The 25,477-nt window shown below is 48.7% G+C and overlaps 1 protein-coding gene across 2 annotated transcripts in view; it reads left to right on the top strand.

Moving 5' to 3' along the window:
- Positions 1-25,477, top strand: part of LOC127576636 (golgin subfamily A member 7B-like) — a 47,584-nt gene that overhangs the window by 21,206 nt on the left and 901 nt on the right. The window contains exons 6-7 of one of the 2 annotated variants that reach the window (XR_007957260.1): positions 3,332-3,475; positions 11,262-11,615. The gene's annotated coding sequence lies outside the window, so the exon portion shown is untranslated. Of the gene's footprint in view, positions 1-3,331; positions 3,476-11,261; positions 11,616-25,477 lie in introns of those variants that run through there. The other variant, XR_007957259.1, reaches the window with a different exon arrangement.

The raw sequence follows: 25,477 nt of genomic DNA, 5'->3' as shown, positions 1-25,477 counted from the left end.
CTAATATTTTTCAAGAGTTCCAGCATATCTTCTTTCCTCATGTTGACGTGCCCCAGCATATCAGCCTGTCGTAAGCCATCCTCACAATCGTCAAGGTCTCTCTCTGGTGAATACTGAAGCACAGTACTCATTAAAGACCTCCCCTACCTCTTCGGACTCCAGGCACGTTTCCTCTTTTATCCCTGATCGGTCCTACCCTCACTCTAGTCATCCTCCTGTTCTTCACATATGTGTAGAATGCCTTGGGGTTTTCCTTGATCCTACTCGCCAAGGACTTCTCACGCCCCCTTCTAGCTCTCCTGAATCCATTCTTAAGCTCCCTCCTGGCTACCTTGTAATTCTCCAGAGCCCTGTCTGATCCTTGCTTTCTAAACCTTAGGAAAGCTTCTTTCTTCCTCTTGACAAGATATTCTACACTTCTTGTCAACCACGGTTCCTTCACTCTACCATCCTTACCCTGCCTCAATGGGACAAACCTGTCCAGAGCCCATGCAAATTACTCCTTAAACAACCTCCACATTTCTGCTGTGCACTTCCTCAAGAATATTTGTTCCCAATTTACACTCCCAAGTTCCTGCCTAATAGCATCATAATTCCCCCTCCCCCAATTAAATACTTTCCCATACCATCTGCTCCTATCCCTCTCCAAGGCTATGGTAAAGGTCAAGGAGTTATGGTCACCATCTCCAGAATGCTCTCCCACTGAGAGATCTGAAACCTGATCAGGCTCATTGCCTTGTACCAGGTTCAGTATGGCCTCTCCTCTCGTCAGCCTGTCCACGTACTGTGTCAGGAATCCTTCCTGGACACACCTAACAAACACTACCCCATCTATCCCCTTTACACTAAAGAGGTGCCAATCAATATTAGGGAAGTTGAAATCACCCATGAGAACAACCCTGTTATTTTGGCACCTCTCCAAAATCTGTCTCCTGATCTGCTCTCCTCAGCGTCTCTGCTGCTATTGGGGGATCTGTAGAATACTCCCAGTAGATTGATTGCTCCCTTCCTGTTTCTGACTTCCACCCACACTGACTCAGCGGACAATCCCTCCAGGACATCTTACCTTTCTGCAGCTGTGACACTGTCCCTGATTAGCAAAGCCACTCCCCCACCTCTTACCTCCGTCCCTGTCCCTTTTGAAACATCTAAACCCTGGAATATCCAGCAGCCATTCCTGCCCTTGCAACAGCCAAGTCTCTGTAATGGCCACCACGTCATAGTTCCATGTACGTGCCCATGCTCTAAGTTCATCACCCTGGTTCCTGATATATCTCGCATTAAAGCAGACACACTTCAGGCCATCCAACTGACTGCAATTTTGCCCTTTCAACTGCCTATCCTTCCTCACAGTCTCTCTGCACTCTGCATCTACTTGTACACTAAATGCACCAACCTCTGACCTATCACTCGTGTTGGTTATACCCTTCCAGAAGCTTCTCTTGGCTTGGCCAATTGGATATCAAGGTGGGAAGGCACCTCCCAGGCACTTCAAAGGATAATGTTTAGGGGAAGGTTTGAATGTAAACCTCCAAATCAGGCAGAGGCAGGAAACCAAGGCTCCACCTGTTTCCCTGTTGCTTCTCTTTTCCTGGACCAATACCTAATGTTGGATGTTCGACCACTAATTAATGGTGCTACATGTGATCAGTAGCACCTTGCCACAGTATCACTCACCTGTGAGCTGACTGTCCGGCCCAGCTAGTTCTGTGGAGCTGGATCGTCTACTGGTCTAAGATCAGCTTGGCCAACCTTCCCAATCCAAGATCCCCAAACTCTCAGTCACCGCTCCCACAGTCTTGCTCCTTGAACCCTGCTGGCTCCAGTGTCATGGGACTGGACCCCCTCACCACTGCTCACTACATTCCCACGTGCTAAACACTTCTCTTTGGCCTCATTTTCACCCACTCCTTACCGGCTCCTTGTTGAAGCTTCCCTTGCCCCCACTTTGGACCTTTTCCTCTCCCTGGGACATTTCTCCACCTTCTGTTAACACAAAAGCCTCCAGACATCCTCAGCAGGTCAGGCAGTATCCGTGGGGAGAGAACCAGTTAATTTTTCAGATTGATGGCCTTCCGTCAGAATTGAGAAAAGTACAAAAACACGTTAATGAAGTTTTAGAAAAGGGTGGGGGGAAGGGGAATGAAAGGGTCTGTGACAGGGTGGAGTCCAGGAGAGTGACTGACAAGGGGTGGGTTACGGCAGAGAGAGTTGGGGGGGGGGGGGTGGTGAAGGCTGGTAAGTAACACCAGATGTATCAGGGGAGGTGGAAATTGGAGGGGCGGGTGTCATCTGTCAGTGCAGGTAGTATCCAGGTCCGTAAGTGGGAAATGAACAGGAACGGTGTGGGAGAGGGTCACAGAGACAGTGGTGACAGGGGAACAAGCAGGTGTGGCAAGAGTGGCTGCCAGCCGGCCTCACTGACTCGGTGAGCGAGCGAGCGAGTCTGCTCAGCGCTGCCGGCACTGCTCGGCTCCACCCAGCCCCCAAGTGTTGCGGCTCGGGGTAGTGGGAGAGAGAAGGCACGGGGAAATGCCCTATTCCCTCCCGGCAGAAGGTACCTGCAGCCCCACAGCAGCCGCCAAGTCTATCCCCGTCCATGCCGCTGGTCTCCAAGACGCTGTTCATATGTACAGGTGCAGGTGTTTGTAACCTGGGGAGGATCTGTAACAGGAGAGGGAAAAAACAGTGCTAGAAATGTGAAATTCAAGGTGACAGCCACTGATTATCTGAAGTTGTTGAATTCAGCGTTGAGGCTAGAAGGCTGTAATGTGCCCAGTCAGGAGGTGAAGTGCAGTTACCCGAATCGGCGTTAAGTTTTATGGGAACAGTGTAGCCAGCACCATTGGGCTGCCTCACAGCTCCGGAGACACGGGTTCGATCCCGACCTTGGGCACTGTCTGTGTGTGTGTGTGTGGAGTTTGCACGTTCTCCCTATGACCACATTTCCCCCGGGTGCTCTGGTTTCCTCCCACGTCCCAAAGTCAAAGTCGAATTTATTGTCATGTGCACAAGTCCATGTGTGCACAGGTGCAAGGAAAAACATACTTGCAGCAGCATCACAGGCACAGAGCATCAGATAAGCAGCATTCACAAGAAAAACATAAACCTAAGTTATACACGATTTTTACAAGGAAGAAGATGTGTGGGTGGCTGGGTTAGTTGGCCGCTGTAAATTCCCCCCTTTGTGTGTGAGTGGGCACCAGGGGAACTGACAGATGACAGGAGTGTGAGAGAAAAGGTTACAGGGAAATAAGTGGGGGGAACGAGACCGATGAGATATCCACGGGAACCGGCGCAGGTCTGATGGGTCTGTTTGTGTTTTCTGCAGAATTTAATTCAACCAGAGATGGGCATCATTCAGTGCTCCCCCATTAATGCACAGTGACCAAACTCCCTGGGAGTCAGTGCGGCCACGACTGAAGAGGCGAACAGCTGCCGCCGTGCGTGGGGTCGGGTTACATGGAGGTGACAGGTGTGTGTGAGCAGGGAGCGGCGCAGACTGGGTGAGGTTACAGTTGTGCCCTTGTTCCCTCTGTGACTGCGGTTGGGCCTTATCTGCATGCCATTTCAACCCTGCCAAAGGCAACAGTGGCTCCATCGACCTGCCTGCAGCTGCCTGGGTGGCGGATTGGTCCAGCTCTCGCTGCCCAGATATCAGCTGTTCTTTACCCAATCTTGTCCGTTGGAATTCCAGCATCAACAGAGTCCATCCAGCTCATCGAATGGACCACTTCTGGCTTCGTCCTGTTTCCTTCAGATATCTGCCCTTTGGATTCCCAGCTTTGCCGCTGGATTGTCTCTGTAATTCCTTGAGATCGGAGGCCATTCAGCCCATGAAGTGTGTTCTAGCCTTCAGAGCCATCCCATTCCCTCACTCGTTTTCCCTGCAGCCCTATTGTCTCCACATTCCCTCCCATCTACACACATGAGGGGCAATTTACAGTGTCAACCCTTCCCCCTGCCCACCCCCAGCAGCACGTCTTTGGGGTGTGGGAGGAAACCAGAGCACCCGGGGGAAACCCATGCGGTCACAGGGAGAACGTGCAAACTCCACACAGACAGCGCCGGAGGTCAGGATCGAAACTGGGTCCCTGGAGCTGTGAGGTAACATGCCGCCAGTATTGCTTGACGTGACAGCTCATAGAAAATCAAGTGAAGGGGAACGATCTCCAGCTGCTACAGCCTGCGATGTGAAGGTGGACAGGCCCTCTGAGAATTGGTATTGGTTTATTATTGTCACATGTACCGAGGTACAGTGAAAAACACTGTTTGGCATGTCATCCATACAGATCATTTCATTACACAGAGCACTGAAGTAGTACAGGGGAAAACAATAACAGAATGCAGAATAAAATGTTACAGTTACAGAGAAAGTGCAGTGCAGGCAGACAATAAGGTGCAAGGTCATAATGAAGTAGATCGTGAGGTCAAGAATCCATCTTTATTGTACAAGAGCTCCATTCAATAGTCTTATAACAGCGGGATAGAAGCTGTCCTTGACCTGGTGGTACGTGCTTTCAGGCTTTTGTATCTTCTGCCCAATGAGAGGGGGGAGAAGAGACAATGTCCGGGGTGCTCCAAAACAGCAAGGGGCACAGTTTGGGCTTTTGGCACCTGGATCAATGGAGGGAGGTGGGGCTGGGGGGTGGGGTCGAGGGGGAGGGAACCTAACGAAAGGGAGAACAGAGCCCCTCCTCAGTGGGGAAAGGCTGGACGAGGTGTGGGACCAAGGGACATGATGGGTCATAAACATCAATCATCAGAAGCATTGAAATAAGATAAGATCTCTTTATTAGTCACGTGTACATCGAAACACACGGTAAAATGCATCTTTTTGCATAGTATTCTGGGGGCAGCCCACAAGTGTCGCCACGCTTCCGGCGCCAACATAGCATGCCCACAAATTCCTAACCCGTACGTCTTTGGAATGTGGGAGGAAACCAGAGCACCTGGAGGAAACACACGCAGACATGGGGAGAACGTACAAACTGCTTACAGACAGCGGCCGGAATTGAACCCGGGTCGCTGGCGCTGTAATAACGTTACGCTAACTGCTTCACTACCATGCCTGCCCATTTAGATAGAATAACAATGTCTAAAAGACATTTGGACAGGGACAGTGATAGGAAGGTTTAGAGGGAGATGGGCCAAACACGGGCAGATAGGACTACCTTTGGTGGGTACCTTGGCCAGCATGGACCATTTGGGCCAAAGGGCTTGTTTCCATGCCACGTGCTTCTATGCCCCTGTTTAATCTCAGTCCTGAATAAGTGGCACTTGTTCTGAGATTGTGACCCCTGGTTCGCCCCAGGACCCAGCCAGGAGAAATATCGACACCGTCAAGCTCTGCATGTTGCCATGAGATCGCCTCTCAATCTTCTGAACCATTTGGAGTACAGGCCCAATCTGCTTCATCTCTCGTTGTTTGACAAAGCCACCAACCCAGGAACCAACCTGCTGAACCTTCCCAGCACTACCTCTGTCACAAGTACGTCCTTCGTTCTGTAGGGAGACCAGACATATGTCAAATTACGAAGAGAAATTCCACCAAGGTTGTAATCGGTGGGCAGATACAAAAGGGAATTTGGATTGGAATCTAAAAAGTAGAGCCATACGACCATAAGATATGGGAGCAGAATTAGGCCATTCGGCCCATCGAGTCTGTTCTGCCATTTGATCACGGCTGATTTATTTTCTCAACCCCATTCTCTCCCCTTCTCCCCATAACCTTTAACCCCCTTACCAATCAAGAACCTATCAGTCTCTGCCTTAAATACACCCAATGACTTGGGCTCCACAGCCGTCTGTGGCAACTAACCACAGATTCACCACCCTCTGGCTGAAGAAATTCCTCCTCATCTCAGTTCTAAAAGGTCGTCCCTTTATTCTGGGAGAAACAAAGGACTGCAGATGCTGGAATCTAGATGAAAAACACGATGATGCTGGAGGAACTCAGCAGGCCAGGCAGCATCCATGGAGAAAAGCAGGCGGTCAATGTTTCGGGTCAAGACCCTTCTCCAGGACTCAAGAAGAGTGTGTGTGTGTGTGTGTTTGAGGGTTTCTACAGAAAAAATGCAGCCAGGGCCCTGGTGACCCTCTGCGACCTGTTTAACCCTCTGATAGGATCGTTCCCGGGATTATCACCCAGCCATTTCCCAGAGCTGAAGACACATGTGGTGTCAGACACAAAGGAACAGAGATCAGATCTCTGGTGCCTGAAGCACAAACCTCCACAGAGACCCGGCACTGACTGCGTTACAGAGAGTATTACGTGTGCTGGCAAAGCTGCCTGCTGGCTTTGTTTATGGAGCCCAGAACATCATTTTGCCTTTGAAGTGAGTAATTATATCAGACATGGTTTCAAACAAAGCAGCATGCTTGACTTCCTGGAATAAGGATGATTTCACACCCCCATATTGGGATGAAGAGAGATAGAGAGGGGGAGAGAAAGCCTCTGGCCACACTGTCTGCCAAACCCAAACATTTGAAACTGACTGGCCAGTTGGTGGTGAGGACAAGCACACGGACACTGGATCGTTCTAGAATTACGTGTATTGCTCCATAATCTGAATGGAAATGCCCAGGGGGATGTCAACCAGGCTTTGGGAAAATGTGGACACGAGAGATGGCAGACCCTGGAATCTGGAGCAACACACAGTCTGCTGGAGGAACTCAGCGGGTCAGGCAGCATCTGTGGGGGGAAATGGACAGTTAATATTTCTGGTCAGGACCCTTCATCTGGAAAATAGAGCCCAATCCTGAAATTGGAGAGTGCAGGAGAAACATTGTGGATACTGAGGGAGATCTGAGCTGAAAAACTGGACATCAGATGGGAGGGATTAAACTTGGTTCCCCCCTGCTCTCTGCTGCCTGTGTAAAAGATCCCACGTCACACCTTGAAGAAGAACAAGGGTCATGACTGATGTCAATCCCTCAACCAACATCACTTAAAATCTGATCATTTAGTTGTCAGTGGATTAGTGTCAATGGGACCTTGGGGTCACAACAGGGCGCAGAGCCCCAAACAGTAGAACATTGAACAGTACAGCACAGGAACAGGCCCTTTGGCCCACAATGTTGTGCTGAACTAATTAAGCTAATGATGCCAAATTACGTTAATCCCTTTTGGCTGCACACGGTCCATATCCCTCTGCATATTTGTGTACTCATCAAAGAGCCTCTTAAACCTCTCCATTGTATCTGCCTCCACCACCACCCCTCTCAGCCCGTTCCAGGCACCCACCACTCCCTGTGTAAAAAACTTGCCCCGCACATCTCCTTTAAACTTCCCCCCTTCTCCTTATATCTGAAGTGCCTCATTCCAGACAGAATCTCCTCTGCACTCTCTCCAGCACGACCACATCCCTCCTGTAGTGTGGTGACCAGAACTGCACATGTGTGACCCCAGACCCACCAATGGCATTGACTGTCAACTGCCCCCTTTATCCAGGGATGAATAATAAATGCTGAACGAGAATGTTCCTTTATTCTGAAGCTGTGGCCTCGGATCCTAGACTCTCCCACTGATGGAAACACCCTCTCCATGTCCACTCTATCCAGGCCTTTCAGTATCCGGTAGGTTTCAATAAGATTCCCCTCTCATCCTTCTGAACTTCATCGAGTACAGGCCCAGAGACAGCAAATACACCTCATATATTAAGCACTTTTCTGCATTAGGTTCATAGTCCTCCATGCCTCGACAATTCAAGTACCTGTCTAGATGCTTCATAAATGTTGTGAGAGAGTCTCTGCCTCCACCACTGGTACAGCATCGCATTCCAGATTCCAACCATTCTCTGTGGATAATTTCACCCTCAGATTCCTCCTCACCTTAAATCCATACCCTCTTGACCTGCACACCACACCATGGGAAAAATACTATCTACTCTATTTATCCCCTTGTCCTCAATTTTATATACAGGCAGTCCCTGAGAACTGATTGAGAGGTGACCTAATGGAGGTATTTCAGACTGTGAGAGGCACAGACAGGGTGAAAGCACATAAACTTTTTTGCAGGGAGGGGCTGCTAAAAACAAGAGGGCAGAGGTTTAAGATCAGAGACGAGCAATTTAAAAGGGACATCGGGGCAGCTTCTTCACGCAAAGGGTGGTGCGTATTTGGAATGAGCTGCCAGAAATAGTGGTTGAGGCGGCCACATTAGCAACACTTAAGAGCCATCTAGATAAGTACATGGATAGGAGAGGGTTAGAGGGCTGTGGGCCAAACACGGGCAGATGGGACTAGCTCGCTGGGCAACACAGTCGGCATGGACGAGTTGGGCCAGAGGAAGAAATGAAAAACTTCCCTCCTATTTCCATGTACTTGCTCTAGTTTCCAGAAATTTATTTGGAGAATTTGTTGGGAACCACATCATTAACTTTATTTGTAATTCTATTGATGTGTGCCCAATCTCTTAATCTACTCTTCCTAAGTGTGCATAACTCAAATTCCCTCTCAGTGTAACAAGGAACATGTTATGCAATTGTCTGCTTGTGCCATCTCTCAAACTCCAAACTGTAAGCCATGGTCATCTCCAAACATCTGAAAACACTTACAGAGGCAGAAAAGTCCACTGGGAGTATTTTACGATCACTGTCCGCAATTCCAGGAGAGAATTGCAAAATTAAGCAAATCTGCCTTAAAATTTATCACATATAAAGACCAAAGACCCGGCAGTATCTGGTCAGCGTCCACAGCCTGGAGAGATTCCTCTCCCGTCACCGGGAGCCTAGGTTGGACCAGGTGGTACCCCTGAACCTGAAGTACAGGAAGGAGATAGAGAGCTTAGCGGAATGGTGTCATGACAACAACCTTTCCCTCAATGTCAACAAAACAAAAGAGCTGGTCATTGACTTCAGGAAAGGGGGCGGTGTACATGCACCGATGGTGCTGAGGTCGAGAGGGATGACAGCTTCAAGTTCCTGGGAGTGAACATCACCAACAGCCTGTCCTGGTCAAATCACGTAGATGCCACGGCCAAGAAAGCTCACCAGTGCCTCTACTTCCTCAGGAGGCTAAAGAAATTGGGTTTGTCCCCTTTGACTCTCACCAACTTTTACCAATGCACCATAGAAAGCATCCTATCTGGATGTATCACGGCTTGGTACGGCAACTGCTCTGCCCAGGACCGCAAGAAACTGCAGAGAGTTGTGGACACAGCCCAGCGCATCACGGAAACCAGCCTCCCCTCCTTGGATTCTGTCTTTACCCCTTGTCTTGGTGAAGCAGCCAGCATAATCAAAGACCCCACCCACCCGGGACATTCTCTCTTCTCTCCTCTTCCATCAGGTAGAAGATACAGGAGCCTGAGGGCACGTACCACCAGGCTTAAGGACAGCTTCTACCCCACTTGTGATAAGACTGTTGAACAGTTCCCTTATACAATGAGATGGATCTACCTTGTTGTGACCTTGCACCTTATTGCACCGCACTTTCTCTGTGGCTGTGACACTTTCCTCTGTACTGTTATTGTTTTTACCTGCACTACATCAATGCACTCTGTACTAACTCAATGTAACTGCACTGTGTAATGAATTGACCTGTACGATCAGTTTGTAAGACAAGTTTTTCACTGTACCTAGGTACAAGCGACAATAATATACCAATACCAGTACCCTTGAGCTGGCTTCCCAACACTGGTGAGTGTGGCCCATTGAAGTGTGCTGGGCCAGTCCAGGACAATGGGCACCATGGATCCCGATGTGTGGTATTTTACATGCCCAGGTGTGTGATGTGTTCCAGTGCACATGTTCCTTTGGCTATGACACACTTCATTGTGTGTGTGTTCTCCTGGCTGTGTATTCTCCTGGGTGTGACACAGTCCCGTGTGTGTGTTCTCCTGGGTGTGACACATTCCAGTGTGTGTGTGTGTGTGTTCTCCTGGGTGTGACACACTCCTGTGTGTGTGTGTGTGTGTGTGTGTGTGTGTGTGTGAATGTGTGTGTGTGCGTTGCTCTGGGTGTTACACACACTATAGTGTGTGTGCTTCTCCGGGTGTGACACTGTTTGTGTTCCCCAAGGTGTGACTCACTGCAGTAGGTGTGTTGCTCTGGGTGTGACACACTGCTGTGGTAATTGGTAATTGGTTTATTATTGTCACATGTACCAAGATACAGTGAAAAGCTTTGTTTGCATGCCATCCAGCCAGATCATTCTGTACATTAGTACATCGAGGTAATACAAAAGGAAAACAATAACAGAATGCAGAATAAAGTGTTACAGTTACAGAGAAAGTGCAGTGCAGGCAGACAATAAGGTGCAAGGGCCATGATAAGGTAGGTTGGGAGACGAAGAGTTCATCTTTAATGAACAAGGGGTCCATTCAAGAGTCTTGTAACAGCAGGATAGAAGCTGTCCTTGAGCCTGGTGTATACGTGCTTTCAGGCTTTTGCATCTTCTGCCCGATGGGAGGGGGTGAAGAAACAATGGCCAGGGTGGGAGGGGTCTCTGATTATGTCGGCTGCTTTCCCGAGGCAGGAGGAAGTGTAGACAGAGTCCATGGAGGGGAGGCTGGTTTCCATGATGTGCTGAGCTGTGTCCACAACTCTCTGCAGTTTCTTACGGTCCTGGGCAGAGCAGTTGCCGTACCAAGCCATGATGCATCTGGATAGGATGCTTTCTAAGGTACATCAACAAAAGTTGGTGAGGGTCATCAGGGACATGCTGAATTTCCCTAGCCTGAGGAAGTAGAGGTGCTGGTTTGCTTTCTTGGCCATAGTGTCGGTGAGTGTGTAGCTCCAGGTGTGACTCACTGCAGTGAGTGTGTGTTGCACTGGTGTGGGACTCCCTTGGATATGACACTCTCCTCTGCGTGTTTGTGTGTCTGCATGTGTGTGTCTGCATGTGTGTGTGTGTGTGTGTGTGTGTGTGTGTGTGCATGTATGTGTGTGTGAGAGACAGCCTCTGTTTCTGTATGTTCTATTCTTTTTCCATACCTCCCAATGTTATTCCCAATGCTACAAGCTCTTACCTTGTACACTGACTCTTTACACAACACGTTTTGAATGCCCTCTGGAATTCCCAATACACTCCATCCACAGCATTGGGAAGTGATGAGAATGCAGAAGGTGCTATATAATAGCAAGATCATAATTTCTCTGAATGGTCATTTGGAAGGGTATAGTGGTTCAGAGGTAACCCCTTGAACCCAGTGGATTCTCCCTACCTCCCAATGGCAGAGAAACATACAAATCTTCTTGGACTATTAACTACAGCTGAATGAGTCACCCTCTCACTTCTTCACTGACCTTTCTCAACAGCCCAAAGTTGACCATTCAAATCCCAGTCACTCTTGAGCACGATGATCTGAGGGAGAGCCACACTGTCGGAGGAGCCATCATTCCCAAGACCCTGGCTCAGGTGTAAAAGACTCCACAACACCATCTGAAGAGGAGCAGGAGAGTTCTCCCAGGAGCTATTCCCATTAACACAGTTGACCTGCACATTATCAGTTTGCTTGAGACACAAGAGACTACAGATGCTGGAATCTGGAGCAACACACAAGGTGCTGGAGGAACTCAGCCGGTCAGGCAGCATCTGCAGAGGGAAATGGACGGTTGACGTTTCGGGTCGAGACCCTTCATTTGGACTGAAAGGTGGAGGGAAGGGGTGGGTCAAGAGCTGGCAGGTGATGGGTGGATCCAGGTGAGGAGGGGTGGTAGGCAGATGGAGGAGGGGAGAGTGGGAACAGCGACAGAGGCCGGGAGGTGACGGGTGGAGGTGACACAGGGCTGCAGGTGGTGGGATCTGATAGGAGAGGAAGGTGGAGCCTGGAATTACGGGAGGGAGGTGGGGAGGAGAACCAGTAGGAGGGGTGTGTGGGTGATGGGAAGATGGAGTGGGAGGAGGAAGGGAGAGAAACAGGGTGATGGGGGCTGGGGTGGGTGTAGGGGGAACTGGGGAGATCAGGAGGAGCGAGAAAGGGGACAGAGGGGAGCAGGTTACCAGACGTTGGAGAATTCACTGTTCATGCCGTCGGGTTGTGGACTATCCAAGCGGAATATGAGGTGCTGTTCCTCACTAGTTTGCTGTTTATGGGATCTTGCTCTGTACAGTTTATCTTCTTACTTCCTACAATACAACAGCAACTGCACTTTGAAAAATGGCTACGGTTATGTTCAGAAAGTCTCAATGAAATGCACCACGGATCCATTAAGTTTGTAAAATAAAGTTAGAACTAAAGAATGTTTGAAAACACCTCATAGTTTGTCACACAGTTTCCAGTAATCTCGGGGTGAAGGGGTTGTTATCATGGGTCGAGCAGCTTCAAATGACCCGCAACCACTCGATCATTTCACCGATAGTGTCTCAATTGAACTACACTGCGGACTAAATGATCAATGAAGTGTTTTCCCTGGAGGGGTGAAAGAGAAGAGAGAATTTAATTATGTTCCCCAGACTAATCTGTTCAGCAAATGTTTGGCATGAGTACTTTAATCTCAGTTATTTTAATTAAACTGTGAAGGACTTTGCATGATGCAATTTATACAGAGATTTACTTGAAAATATATAGAAAATGATTTGTTTCGAACTGCAAGCATGGTTCTGAACTCAACGGGAGGTAGCAGGCCCTCACCCTTCCCTCGTGGGGATTCTGCCCCTCCGCTGCTGGTCATGGTTGGCTTGGCACTCACTGGTTGTGCATTAGAACTCAACTACTGAGGCTTAAATGGAAATGAAATAAAACAACTGCAGATGCTGGAAATAGAAACCAAAAGCAGAAAATGCTGGGATGGTTCAGCAGGTCAGGCAGCCTCTGTGGATATTGCTATTGGTTTATTATTGTCACTTGTACCGAGGTACAGTGAAAAACTTGCCTTGCATACCGATCATACAGATCAATTCTTTACACAGTGTATTAAGGTAGTACAGAGTGCATTGAGGTATTACAGAGTCCATTGAGGTAGTACAGGGTAAAAACAATAAAAGAATACAGAGTAAAGTGTCACAGCTGCAGAGAAAGTGCAGTACATGTAGACAATAAGGTGCAAGGTCATAATGAGGTAGATTGTGAGGTCAGAGTCCATCTCATCGTATAAGGGAACTGTTCAATAGTCTTACTGGTATTGGAATTGGTTTATTATTGTCACTTGTACTGAGGTACAGTGAAAAACTTGTCTTGCATACCGATCGTACAGGTCAATTCATTACACAGTGCAGTTACATTGAGTTAGTACAGAGTGCATTGAGGTAATATAGGTAAAAAAAACAATAACGGGGTACAGAGTAAAGTGTCACAGCTACAGGGAAGTGCATTGCAGGTAGACAATAAGGTGCAAGGTCACAACAAGGTAGATTATGAGGTCAAGAGTCCATCTCATCGTATAAGGGAACCGTTCAATAGTCTTATCACAGTGGGGTAGAAGCTGTCCTTAAGTCTGGTGGTACGTGCCCTCAGGCTCCTGTATCTTCTACCTGATGGAAGAGGGGAGAAGAGAGAATGACCCGGGTGGGTGGGGTCTCTGATTATGCTGGCTGCTTCACCAAGGCAGCGAGAGGTATAGACAGAGTCCATGGAGGGGAGGCTGGTTTCCATGATGCGCTGGGCTGTGTCCACAACTCTCTGCAGTTTCTTGCGGTCCTGGACAGAGCAGTTGCCATACCAAGCCGTGATGCATCCAGATAGGATGCTTTCTATGGTGCATCGATAAAAGTTGGTCAGTGTCAAAGGGGACATACTGAATTTCTTTAGCCTCCTGAGGAAGTAGAGGCGCTGGTGAGCTTTCTTGGCCATAGCATCTATGTGGTTGGACCAGGACAGGCTATTGGGGATGTTCACTACTAGGAACTTGAAGCTCTCCACCCTCTCGACCTCAGCACCATTGATGTAGACAGGAGCATGTGCACCACCCCCTTTCCTGAAGTCAATGACCAGCTTTTTTGTTTTTCTGACATTGAGGGAAAGGTTGTTGTCATGACACCATGTCACTAAGCTCTCTATCTCCTTCCTGTACTCCAACATTGTTATTTGAGATATGGCCCACTACGGTGGTATCGTCTGCAAACTTCCTGATGGAGTTAGAGCAAAATCTGACCACACAGTCATGAGTGTATAGGGAGTAGAGTAGGGGGCTGAGGACGCAGCCTTGTGGGGCACCAGTGTTGAGAATAATCGTGCCAGAGGTGTTGCTGCCTATCCTCACTGATTGCGGTCTGTTGGTCAGAAAATCAAGGATCCAGTTACAGAGGGAGCTGTTGAGTTCCAGGTCTCAGAGTTTGGTGATGCTTGGAATTACAGTATTGAAGGCAGAGCTGTAGTCAATAAACAATAGTCTAACGTATGTGCCTTTACTGTCCAGATGCTCCAGAGCTGAGTGTAGGGCCAGGGAGATGGCGTACGCTGTAGACCTGTTTCGCCGATAGGCGAATTGCAGTGGGTCCAGGTTATCTGGGAGGCTGGAGCTGATGCGTACCCTGATCAACTTCTCGAAGCACTTCATGATGGTGGATGTCAGAGCCAGCGGTCAGTAGTCATTAAGGCACGTTACCTTGTAAAGAAAAAGTCAGTGTTTCAGATCAAAGGCCCTTCGTCAGAACTGGAAAGGAGACAAAAGAAGCTGGTTAAGGTGCAGGGAGAGTGGGGCAGGGCAGTGTGGAGATGTCCTCACCTTCTGCATTTCACAGCTGCCACGTTCTTCCGTCCAGGTCCTCACTCTCAAACTGCTCCCATTCACTCACTGACTGAATAACCCTGGAGACACGAGAGACTGCAGATGCTGGAATCTGGAGCAATATACCAAATGCAGGAGGAACTCGGCGGGTCAGGCAGCATCTGTGGAGGGAAATGGACAGTCGACCTTTCGGGTTTCGGCAATCCAGATGAAGGGTCTGGACCCAAAAGGGCTGAAGAAGATTCCAACTTTTTTAGCCCTTTGTCACTACCACCTCTCACCTCCCAGCTTCTGACATCAGTACCACTCTCCCCCCTCCCTCTCCTGCCCATCACCCCCTCCCCTGGATCCACCTATCACTGCCAGCTCTTGCTCCACCCCTTCCCTCCACCTCTTTATACCGGCTCTCTCCCCTCTTTCTTTCCAGTCCTGATGAAGGGTCTTGACCTGAAACATCGACTGTCCATTTCCCTCCACAGATGCTGCCCGACCCGCTGAGTTCCTCCAGCAGATTGTGTGTTGCTCCAATTCCAGCATCTGTAGTCTCCTGTGTCTCCCTCCACAGATGTTGCCTGACCTGATCTGCTGAGCTCCTCCAGCATCTTGTCTGGTGGACTAGATAACCTTGTGTACAGCTTGGTCAACCTGGTTTTGCCCTATCAGAGACAGCCCACTTCCCAACACTCCCTGCAGCTTTTGTTTTTTTTTTGTCTCCTTTTCAGTTCTGACGAAGTCCAGAGTTCCCTGAAAGTGGTAGCACAGGTAGACAGGGCGGTGAAGAAGGTGTTTGCCTTCATCATCTGTGGCAATGAGTACAGGAGTTGGGACATCATGCTACAGTTGTCCAAAATGTTGGTTAGGCCGCCCTTGGAATACTGTGGGCTGTTTGGGAAGGCTGTAGTTAAGCTCGAAAAGATTCAGACAACGGTTCCTGGGGGACTAAAGCTATAAGGAGAGATTGGATAGGCTGGGACTGTTTTCCCTGGAGCAAAGCAGACTGAGAGGTGACATGATACAGGTACATAAACTTATGAGAGGCATAGATAGGGTAAATTGTCAGAGTCTGATTCCCATGGCAGGGGCATCTAAAACAAGAGGGCATAGGTTTAAGGTGAGAAGGAGGAGGTTTAAAGGGGATCTGAGGGAGGAATTTTTCATACAAAGAGTAGTGGGTATCTGGAATGAGCTGCCAGAGGGGGTGGTGGAGGCAGGAACAGTTAACAACATTTAAGAGGCATCTGGACAGGTACTTGAATGAGAGGGAGATGGAATTACTGCAGGCAAGTGGGGTTAGTATAGACAGGCATGGTGGTCAGCATAGACATAGTGGGCCGAAGGGCCTGTTTCTATTGCTGTACAACTCTCTGACTCTATGCCAATGGGCCTTGGCTAATAGTTGATGGGGAGCTGCCACTCAGAATTCATTTCCATACTGATGATCCTAACCAGCCACCGTCTTTTGATTGCGAGAATAACCTTGAGGGGCTGAATGGCCCACTCCTATTCCAATAAGAACAAAAGCAACAGTCGGCCCTTCATCCCTCATGCCTGTCCCACCATTGGATTTCATCCCTGATCTTTGACCTCAGCACCATTTCCCTGCACTGTCCTATTCCCTTGATTCCCTGAACACCTGAAAACCTATCAATCCCTGTCGAGTGACTGAGCCTCCCCAGACCTCTTGGGTAGGGTATCCCAATGATGCTGGGTGAGGACATTCCTTCTCATCTGTGCCCTGAAGTCTGTAACCCTTGGTCTAGACACCCCCAGCAGGGGAAGCACACCCCAGCCTGTGAACCCCTTCAGAACTTTGTACAGTTCAGAGAGATCATTTCACATTCTTCGAAACTCGAGAGAGCGTAGGCTTCATCTCCTTCCACTCTCCTCATCGGGTAATCCCACTGATTCCAGGAATCAATCTGGTGAACCCTCGGTTGCACTCCTGCTGTTGGATAAAGATCTCGGACAGGGGAACTGGATCTATACGCAACATTTCATATGTGCTTCATCAGGGCTCTATATAATTGGAATGGGGCGTCTCTCCGTGTACTCAAATCAATGGGCATAAATTGAAATTGTCAACACTGAGAAGAGGGCCATTGACCTGAGGCATTGACCCTGATTCTACAACCACAGATGCTGCCTTAACATGCTGAGTATTGATATTGAAATTGGTTTATTATTGTCACGTGTACCGATATACAGTGAAAAGCTTTGCTTGTGTGCCATCCAGACAGATCATTTTGTATATAAGTACGTCGAGGTAGTAAAAAGGAAAACAGAATACAGAACGTAGTGTTACAGTTACAGAGAAAGTGCCGTGTATTCCCAGCATCTTCTGTTTTATTCTAGAGTGAGAGCATTTGTATCCCTGTCGGTTACTTCTGCGTGTAACGTTATGGGGATCAGAGAAATCCTTAATTTGATTTAGTGCAGCATTCAGTAGGAGCTGCTGCTTCACAGGGTCGAGCAACCCGCATCCAATCCTGACCTCGGGTGCTGTCTGTGTGGAGTTTGCACCTTCTCCCTGTGACAGGCATTGTGGACTTTATTAGTTGAGGCACTGAGTTCAAGAGTCAGGAAGTTATGTTGCAGCTTTATAAAACTCTGGTTAGAACGCACTTGGAGTATTGCATTCAATTCAGGTCACCTCCCCATTACAGGAAGGGTGTGGAGGCTTTGGAGAGGGTGCAGAAGAGGTTCACCAGGATGCTGCCTGGATTAGAGGGCTTGAGATGTAAGGAAAGTTTGGACAAACTTGGGTTGTTTTCTCTGGAGCGTCGGAGGCTGAGGGGAGACCTGACAGAAGTTTATGAGGCATAAATGGAGTAGACATCCAGTATCTTTATCCCGGGGTTAGAATGGCTAATACAAGAGGGCATGCATTTAAGGTGAGATGGGGGTAAGTTCAAAGGAGATGTGCAGGGCAAGTTTTTTACACAGAGCGGTGGGTGCCTGGAATGTGCTGCCAGGGGTAGTGGTGGACGCAGATATGATAGAGACATTTGAGAGGGTCTTAGATAGGCACATGAATATGCAGAGACTGGAGGGATAGGGATATTATTAGTTTAGTTAGGTGTTTAATTACCAGTTTAATTAGGTCGGCACAACATTGTGGGCTGAGGGCCTGTTTCTGTGCTGTACTGTTCTATGTTCTATGACCACGTGGGTTTCCCCCGGATGTTCTGGTTTCATCCCACACCCCCAAAGACATGCAAGTTGGTGGGTTAATTGTAAATTGCATCCAGTGTGTAGGTGAGGGGTCGAATCTGGGGGGAGTTGATGGGAATGTGAGGAGAATAGAACAGGGAAAATTAATTTGGAATAGGATTGCTTTGCGGGCTGGTATGGAGTCTCAGGGCCGAATGGCCTTCTTTGTACCATAAGGAAATATGGGAGTTGTAAGTGGGAATCTACAGCATCAATGAAAGTGAATATAAATGGGCAGTCAGCAGGGAATCCAATGTCCAGTGGAAATTGGAAACGATCTCACTATATCCATCTCTAACTCTGACTCAGTGACCCCTCTATTGTCCCGGTTTCTCTCTCCAGAAATGCTACCTGACCAGCCGTCTGTCTCCAGCCCCACTGAAGGCAGCCGAATGGAACTCAGGGAATCTATAGCAAGAGCTGATCTAAGCCAACAACTTGGTGTGGGTGTAAGAGCTCCCAATCGGTTTAGCGCAGTCTGACCTGTCGTAGAACTGGCCAAACTATTAGCACCAGGTGCTCTCGGGAGCCAGCGGACTTTTACCATAAACTCTGCCCACTCTGCACAGATTAAGATGGCAGGAGATATGTCGAGAGAGTGGAGAGGCTGGGTCCCTTCTCCCTGCACTTGGCCTCCAGCCTTCTATCATCTGAGGGGGACCTTTCTCACCCAGAGGGTGCTGAGTACCTGGAACACACTGCCTGGGAGAGTGGTGGAAGCAGAGTCACTGACAGGCTTTGAGAAGTGTCCAGACGAGCACTTGTATCGCCCAGGGATAGAAGGCTAGGGGCCAAGTTCTGGAAGATGGAACTAATACAGATGGGTGCCCAATGGTCGGCATGGACATGATGGGCCGAATGGCCCGTTTCCATGCTGTATGAGTTGGCAGAGCATGTTCAGATACAGTGATCTTGTGGGGATCAATGGTAATGAATTGACATTGGCCATTGTTGGCATCCTACCTCACTGTGACCTCACACCTTACTGTCTGCCTGCACTTCACTTTCTCTGTAACTGTAACACTTTATTCTGCATTCTGTTATTGTTTTCCCTTGTACTACCTCAATGCCTTGATGTGATGAAATGACCTGTATGAACGGTATGCAAGACATAAGACTAATCAGATGCAAGGATACATAAGTGGCTGCAAAACACTGACCAGTTGTCCACCCTGCTTAAAGTGGGTAGTGTTGATGTTCAAAAGACCTGGGTATGATTGTACAGAAGATACTGAAAGCCAATATACAGGTACAGCAAATGACTAAGGAGACAGATGGTATATTAACCTTTATTGTGAGAGGATTTGAGTACAAGTGACGAGATGTCCTACTACAATTATATAGAGGCCTTTGTAAGACCGTAGCTGGAATATTGTAGACAGTTTTGCTTTGCTTACCAAAGAAAGGATGGACCTGCCATAGAGAAGGTGAAGATTCACCAGGCCGGTTCCAGGGATAGTGGGATGCCGTGTAAGATTGAGCAAACTGGGCCTGTATTCTCGGTTTAGAAATTTCATTAAAACATAAAATTCTTACAGGGGTTGATGGGGAGGCTGCAAGGAGGGGCTTTCCTCTGGTTGAGGAGTCTAGGGCCAGAGGCACAGTTAGGACCGAGATGAGATTTCTTCCCTCTGAGGGAGTGGTGAACCATAACAGATGGGAGTAGAATTAGGCCATTCGGCCCATCAAGTCTGCTCCGCCATACAATCATGCCTGATTTTTTCAACTCCATTCTCTTGCCTTCTCCCCATAACCCTTAACCCCCTTACCAATCAAGAACCTAACAATCTCTGCCTTAAATACACCCAATGACTTGGCCTCGACAGCCCTCTGTGGCAACGAATTCCACAGGCTGAAGAAATTCCTCCTCATCTCAGTTCTAAAGGGACGTCCCTTTATTCTGAGGCTGTGTCCTCGGATCCTAGACTCTCCCACTGATGGAAGCATCCTCTCCACGTCCACTCTATCCGGGCCTTTCAGTATCCGGTAGGTTTCAATGAGGTCCCCCCTCATCCTTCTGAACTCCAGTGAGTACAGGCCTGGAGACAGCAAACACTCCTCATGAGTTAACCCTTTCATTCCCAGGCTCGTTCTTGTGAACCTCCTCTGGACCCTCCCCAGGGCCAGCACATCCTTCCTTAGATACGGGCCCCAAAATTTCTCACAATTTGGAATTGAAGGGATGTCATCAAATTAATTTAAAGTAGAAAGTGACAGATTTCTGAATATTAAGGAAACAAGGAATATGGAGGTAGTGAAGGAAAATAACACTGAGGTAAGAGATCAGCACAATCTGGATGAACGGTGGAGCAGGTTTGTGGGGTTGGTCTATATCCCTCTAAACCTTTCCGATCCATGTACCTGTTCAAGTTCCTTTTAAATGTTGTTAATGTACCTGCCTCACCCACTTCCTCTGGCAGCTCGTTCCATATACCCACCACCCTCTGGGGTGTTTCTTACACTGCTAGGAAGGCAACAGTCGACCATTAAAGAGTTGCACCCAGGTCACACCCAAACTGACCACTCCGCTGGGATCCGAGGGTATGAGGTATAAAGGTTAATAGCTTGAGTTTAAAGAGAAATATTTGTGAATGCTTCTGGGTTTAACGTTACAGTATTAAAATAAGTTGCATTCTTGCAACTGCTGTTTTAGTTAAGTTTATGCAATCTCTGTCTCCAGCTATCAGTAGGTCAGCAATGATTTATTTTTAAGCAAAACAAAGTTTGTCTTCAAAGACTTTGTCTCAGATTGTCTCTTCCATCTGTCTGAATCGTGTTGGACTTATTCATGAAACCATGATTCCCTTGGGTACAAGGCCAGTGTAAGAATTACTCCATTCAGCCTCTTGTGTATAAAATCATGAGGGGCATAGATAGGGTGCATGCAGTCAGTTCTTTGTCCCAGGGCATAGAACTCGACGGCACAGGTTTAAGGTGAGAGGGGAGAGATTTAATAGGAACCTGAGGGGCAACTTTTTCACCCAGAGGGTGGTCAGTACATGGAACGAGCTGCCAGAGGAAGTGGGTGAGGCAGCTACATTAACAACATTTAAAAAGAACTTGGACAGGTACATGGATAGGAAAGTTTGAGGGATACGGGCCAAATGTGGGCAAATGGGATTGGCTTAGATGGGTATCTTAGTCAGCATGGACCAGTTGGGGTGAAGGGCCTGTTTCTGTGCTGTTTCTGTGCCTCAATGGGCAGTTAAAGTCAAAATAACCATCACGTCAATGCATGACTAATCCCGATTAATCTTAAATCTTAAAGGTGTTTCTCTGGAATTCCCTGTCGTATTTCTTGCTGACTCTCTGACACTGACGGCCTCTGGTTACCCTCTTCCCCACAAGTGGAGACATTCTCTCTGCATCCGCTCCATCAACACCCCTCGGCACTTTACACCCCCCCACTGGGTGTCCCCTCAGCCTTTGTGTCCCAGGAGAAAAGTGACCCAGGCTGTTCATCATTCACCGTGGCATTCCAAGCACCATGCTCGTAAATCTTTTCCGCACCCGTACAACCATAGAACACTACAGCACAGAAAACAGGCCATTCGGCCCTTCTAGTCTGTGCCGAAACTTTATTCCGCTCGTCCCATTTACCTGCACCCAGTCCATCACCCTCCAGACCTCTCCCATCTATGTATCTATCCAATTTATTCTTAAACCTTAAGAGTGAGCCCGCATTTACTACATCAGATGGCAGCTCGTTCCACACTCCCACCACTCCTTGAGTGAAGAAGTTCCCCCTAAACCTTTCCCCTTTCACCCTAAAGCCATGTCCTCTCGTACTCATCTCTCCTAGTCTAGGTGGAAAGAGCCTACTCACGTTAACTCTGTCTATACCCCTCATAATTTTGTAAACCTCTATCAAATCTCCCCTCATTCTTCTACACTCCAAGGAATAAACTCCTAACCTGTTCAATCTTTCCCTGTAACTCAACTCCTGAAGACCCGGCAACATTCTAGTCAATCTCCTCTGCACTCTTTCAATCTTACTGATATCCTTCCTATAGTTAGGTGACCAGAACTGCACACAATACTCCAAATTTGGCCTCGCCAATGTCTTATACAACCTCACCATAACATCCCAACTCCTACCTCTGTCCAGTCCCTCTATACATTTTCTATACTGTACTAGAATGTGCGCAGTGCTTCAGGCATGGGCTAACCAAGATCTGATACAGGTTCAGCATAACTTCCATATCTTCCCATTCTATGTTTTCCTTTCCGGCTCTTGCTGATGTGGGTCAACATTGAGGGATTTGTGTGCTGAGATATCTCTGTTCGTCACAATGTTCCCCACCGGTTCTTGCACCGTCCCAGTGACGTGAGGTCCCCGTTCTGCCCACCAACGTGCGTCTTCTCACTGCGACTCATGGGATCTTCCAGTGTACAAAATCTGAACCATGCTTGGTGGAGAGAATTGGATAAATGTTTGAAAAGGCAACATGGTCAGGGGAAGAGCTGGGATGGTGTTGGGTGCAGCTGGTTGGCAGATGTTCCCAAGGGCCAACACAGGCACAGCAGCTGAATGACCTCCTCCTGTGCTGAGTGACTGAGCTGTCAGTCAGACAGTTGTAACCAGTTCAGTCTCATATAAAAGTACCAGCCAGGGTTGCCCCATTGGTGAGCTGGTAGAGCGGCTGCCTCACAGCTCCAGAGAACCGGGTTCAATCCTGACCTCAGGTATGTGTGGAGTTTGCACGTTCTCCCTGTGACTGGCTGGGTTTCCTCCCACATCCCAAAGACGTGCGGGATCGGTGGGTTAATTGGCCGCTGTAAATTGCCCCTAGTGTGTGGGTGAGGGGTAGAATCTGAGGGGAGTTGATGGGAATGCGGTGAGAATAAAATGGGATCCGTGTAGTAGGATTTGGAATATTGTGAGCAATTCTGGGCCCCGTATCTAAGGAAAGTTGTGCTGGCCCTGGAGACGGTCCAGAGGAGGTTCACAAGAATGATCCCAGGAATGAAAGGGTTGACATATGAGGAGCATTGGACCTCTCTAGGCCTGTACTCGATGGAGTTCAGAAGGATGAGAGGGGATCTCATTAAAACCTACCAGATTCTGAAAGGCCTAGATGGAGAGGATGTTTCCATCAGTGGGAGAGTCCAGGATCCGAGGGCACAGCCTCAGAATAAAGGGACGTCCCTTTAGAACTGAGATGAGGAGGCATTTCTTCAGCCAGAGGGCGGTGAATCTGTGGAATTTGTTGCCACAGAGGGCAGTGGAGGCCGTCATTGGGTGTATTTAAGGCAGAGATTGATAGATTCTCGATCGGTAAGGGGGTTAAGGGTTACGGGGAGAAGGCAGGAGACAGGGGTTGAAAAAAAATGGCTTAATTCTGCTCCTATATCTTATGGTCTTATTAGTGTAGATGGGTGGTTGATGGTCGGCATGGACTTGGTGGGCCAAAGGGCCTGTTTCCAGGCTGCATCTCTCTGTGACACCAATCCCAGGGCCAGCCTGGTTGACTCTGAATGGGAACAGGCAGCCCCTTGCAATGGCAAGCAAATTCCCAGGAATGCCCACCTGCTGAAAATGATCCAATGAAAGAAGTAGACACAGACCAGAGGCACTGAAATGCGTATTTATGTGCGGACTGTCAGTGACCAATACACATTGTCTAGCAGAAGGAAGCAGACAACACCCATAGCTCATTGGGCAAGACACGTCCATAGGTCAAAGACAATATTCACCCAATCGGAACAGGTGACCCTGGATGACACCACTGTGGCCGTCAGTGAGACGAGAACTTCCCACCGCCCTGGTGTGGGAAGAGGACTCACGTCACCATCTTGAGACCCTCAGTGGGTGGGCCCACTGGGGCTAAACGCAGAAAGGATCCTCCGCTCCTGTGTAGTCTGAGAAGTTGCCAACTATTGATGTGCAAGCCCATCCCTGAGGCAACGAAGGTTCGCTGGGGACGTGGGCCTTGTACGTGGGGTTGTGTGCCATCTTCCCAGTCCGCCCCCAGGATGGTGGAAGGGGGCATGACTCTACTGTGAGCCAATTTATCCCTCTGCTACAACTGGGATTGGCTCCTGGATGGAAATAATGAGCCAAGGCTTCTGGCTCTGGTTGGGATGGGACAACTCTCAAGCCCGGCTTTGACCCCTGTGCCTTCTTGGCAATGTCAACCCATCCATGGATGTGAAGAATTCCCACTTGGGAGAACTCTACTCCCTTCCAGTCCCAGTCCCAACGGATGTTCAGGGTAGAGATGGTAGAAGACGTTAAACCTAAGCACATACCTCCCTCTGAAGCAGGGCAGGCTGCTGACTGGAGATGCTGCTCCCTCCCTCAATGTCCCGATCGGGAACCGGAGATGGACTGAAGCCAATGTTTACTTCCCCGGAGCAATGTCAGCTCATAAGGGAGACTGCTTCATAATTCCACCTGGGCAGGTGCAGCCCAATGATATCGTAACCAGATCCAATGCAATGACATCATATCCAGACACAGCACGACATCACCTCTGGGCTCAATATAACAGCATCCCAGTCACGCACAATGTGATAACATCATATCTAGACCCAATGTAATGGCATCGTGTTCAAGTACAACATGATGACTTCATATCTAGGCACAGGCACGATGACATCATATGCAGGCAAAATATGACATCATATCCAGGCACAACATTATGACATCACATTCAGAATAACATAAGGTCATCGTATTCTCACACAAGACGATGACATCATACCCCATGGACCTCAGACCATGACATCATTTTCTGGCAACTCCAAGCATTATTTTTGCGCTGAGATAAGTTTAAAGATTTCCTCATAACTTTGGGGGTATCTCCTGGAAATCATGTTTTTTTTCCTGTATCAAATAACATCAGAAGAGATAGTGAGAGTGGGGATTGAACCAATGCCTTGGTCAGGTGAGGACAGGGAGTCTGTGATGTTCGTGGTAAGGCGGAGGCCTGGGCTGGCATCCCACGCAGTTCACTGTCTCCTGACCCGCCGAGGTTATCGCTTCAGCAGTGCCGCTGGTGATAGGAGGGGTGTGGGGAAGGGGTGAGGGGATGGGGAGTGGAGTGAATGGTCCCCCTTTGGACACATACACGGATCGGAAAGGTTTAGAGGGATATGGGCCAAACGTGGGCAAATGGGACTGGCTTAGATGGGAATCTTGGACAGCATGGACCAGTTGGGCCGAAGGGCCTGTTTCCGTGCTGTATGGCTCTATGACCTGCTGGTCCCAGCACTGCCTACACCCAGTTCCCTCCCAGTGCTGCTCCTGTTGTGATCTGGCACAGTGGTTTGGATCAGCAGCAATGTGCTGATGGTCTGTTAAAACCCACAGACACCATAAGGGGCTGCATTCAGTTCTGGGCCAGGACCCGCAGTGAAGGGCTGCGTGTTGGGACCAGAGATGTCAATCCATCAGGAGCCAGGTAAAATGGAGACACTAGAGGCTGCAGATGCTGGAACCTGGAGTGTAAAACAATCTGCTGGAGGAACTCAGCGGGTCGGGCAGCATCTGTGGGAGGAAATGGACAGTTGATGTTTCAAGTTGAGACCCTTCATATGGAAGTTGGGTGAAAGCCTGGTTTCTTTCATAAACTTTATTTCCTTCTTTGAGCTGCCCCAGTGTGTGCTGGGCTGCTGGAGGATGCCTGCTTCCCCACTGGCCTTGCCTTCCT

This window comes from Pristis pectinata, chromosome 12 (assembly GCF_009764475.1).
Source record: "Pristis pectinata isolate sPriPec2 chromosome 12, sPriPec2.1.pri, whole genome shotgun sequence".
Lineage (NCBI taxonomy): Eukaryota > Metazoa > Chordata > Chondrichthyes > Rhinopristiformes > Pristidae > Pristis > Pristis pectinata.
Note: the sequence above shows the minus strand (reverse complement) of the source record. Positions and strands in the feature narration are given on the sequence as shown.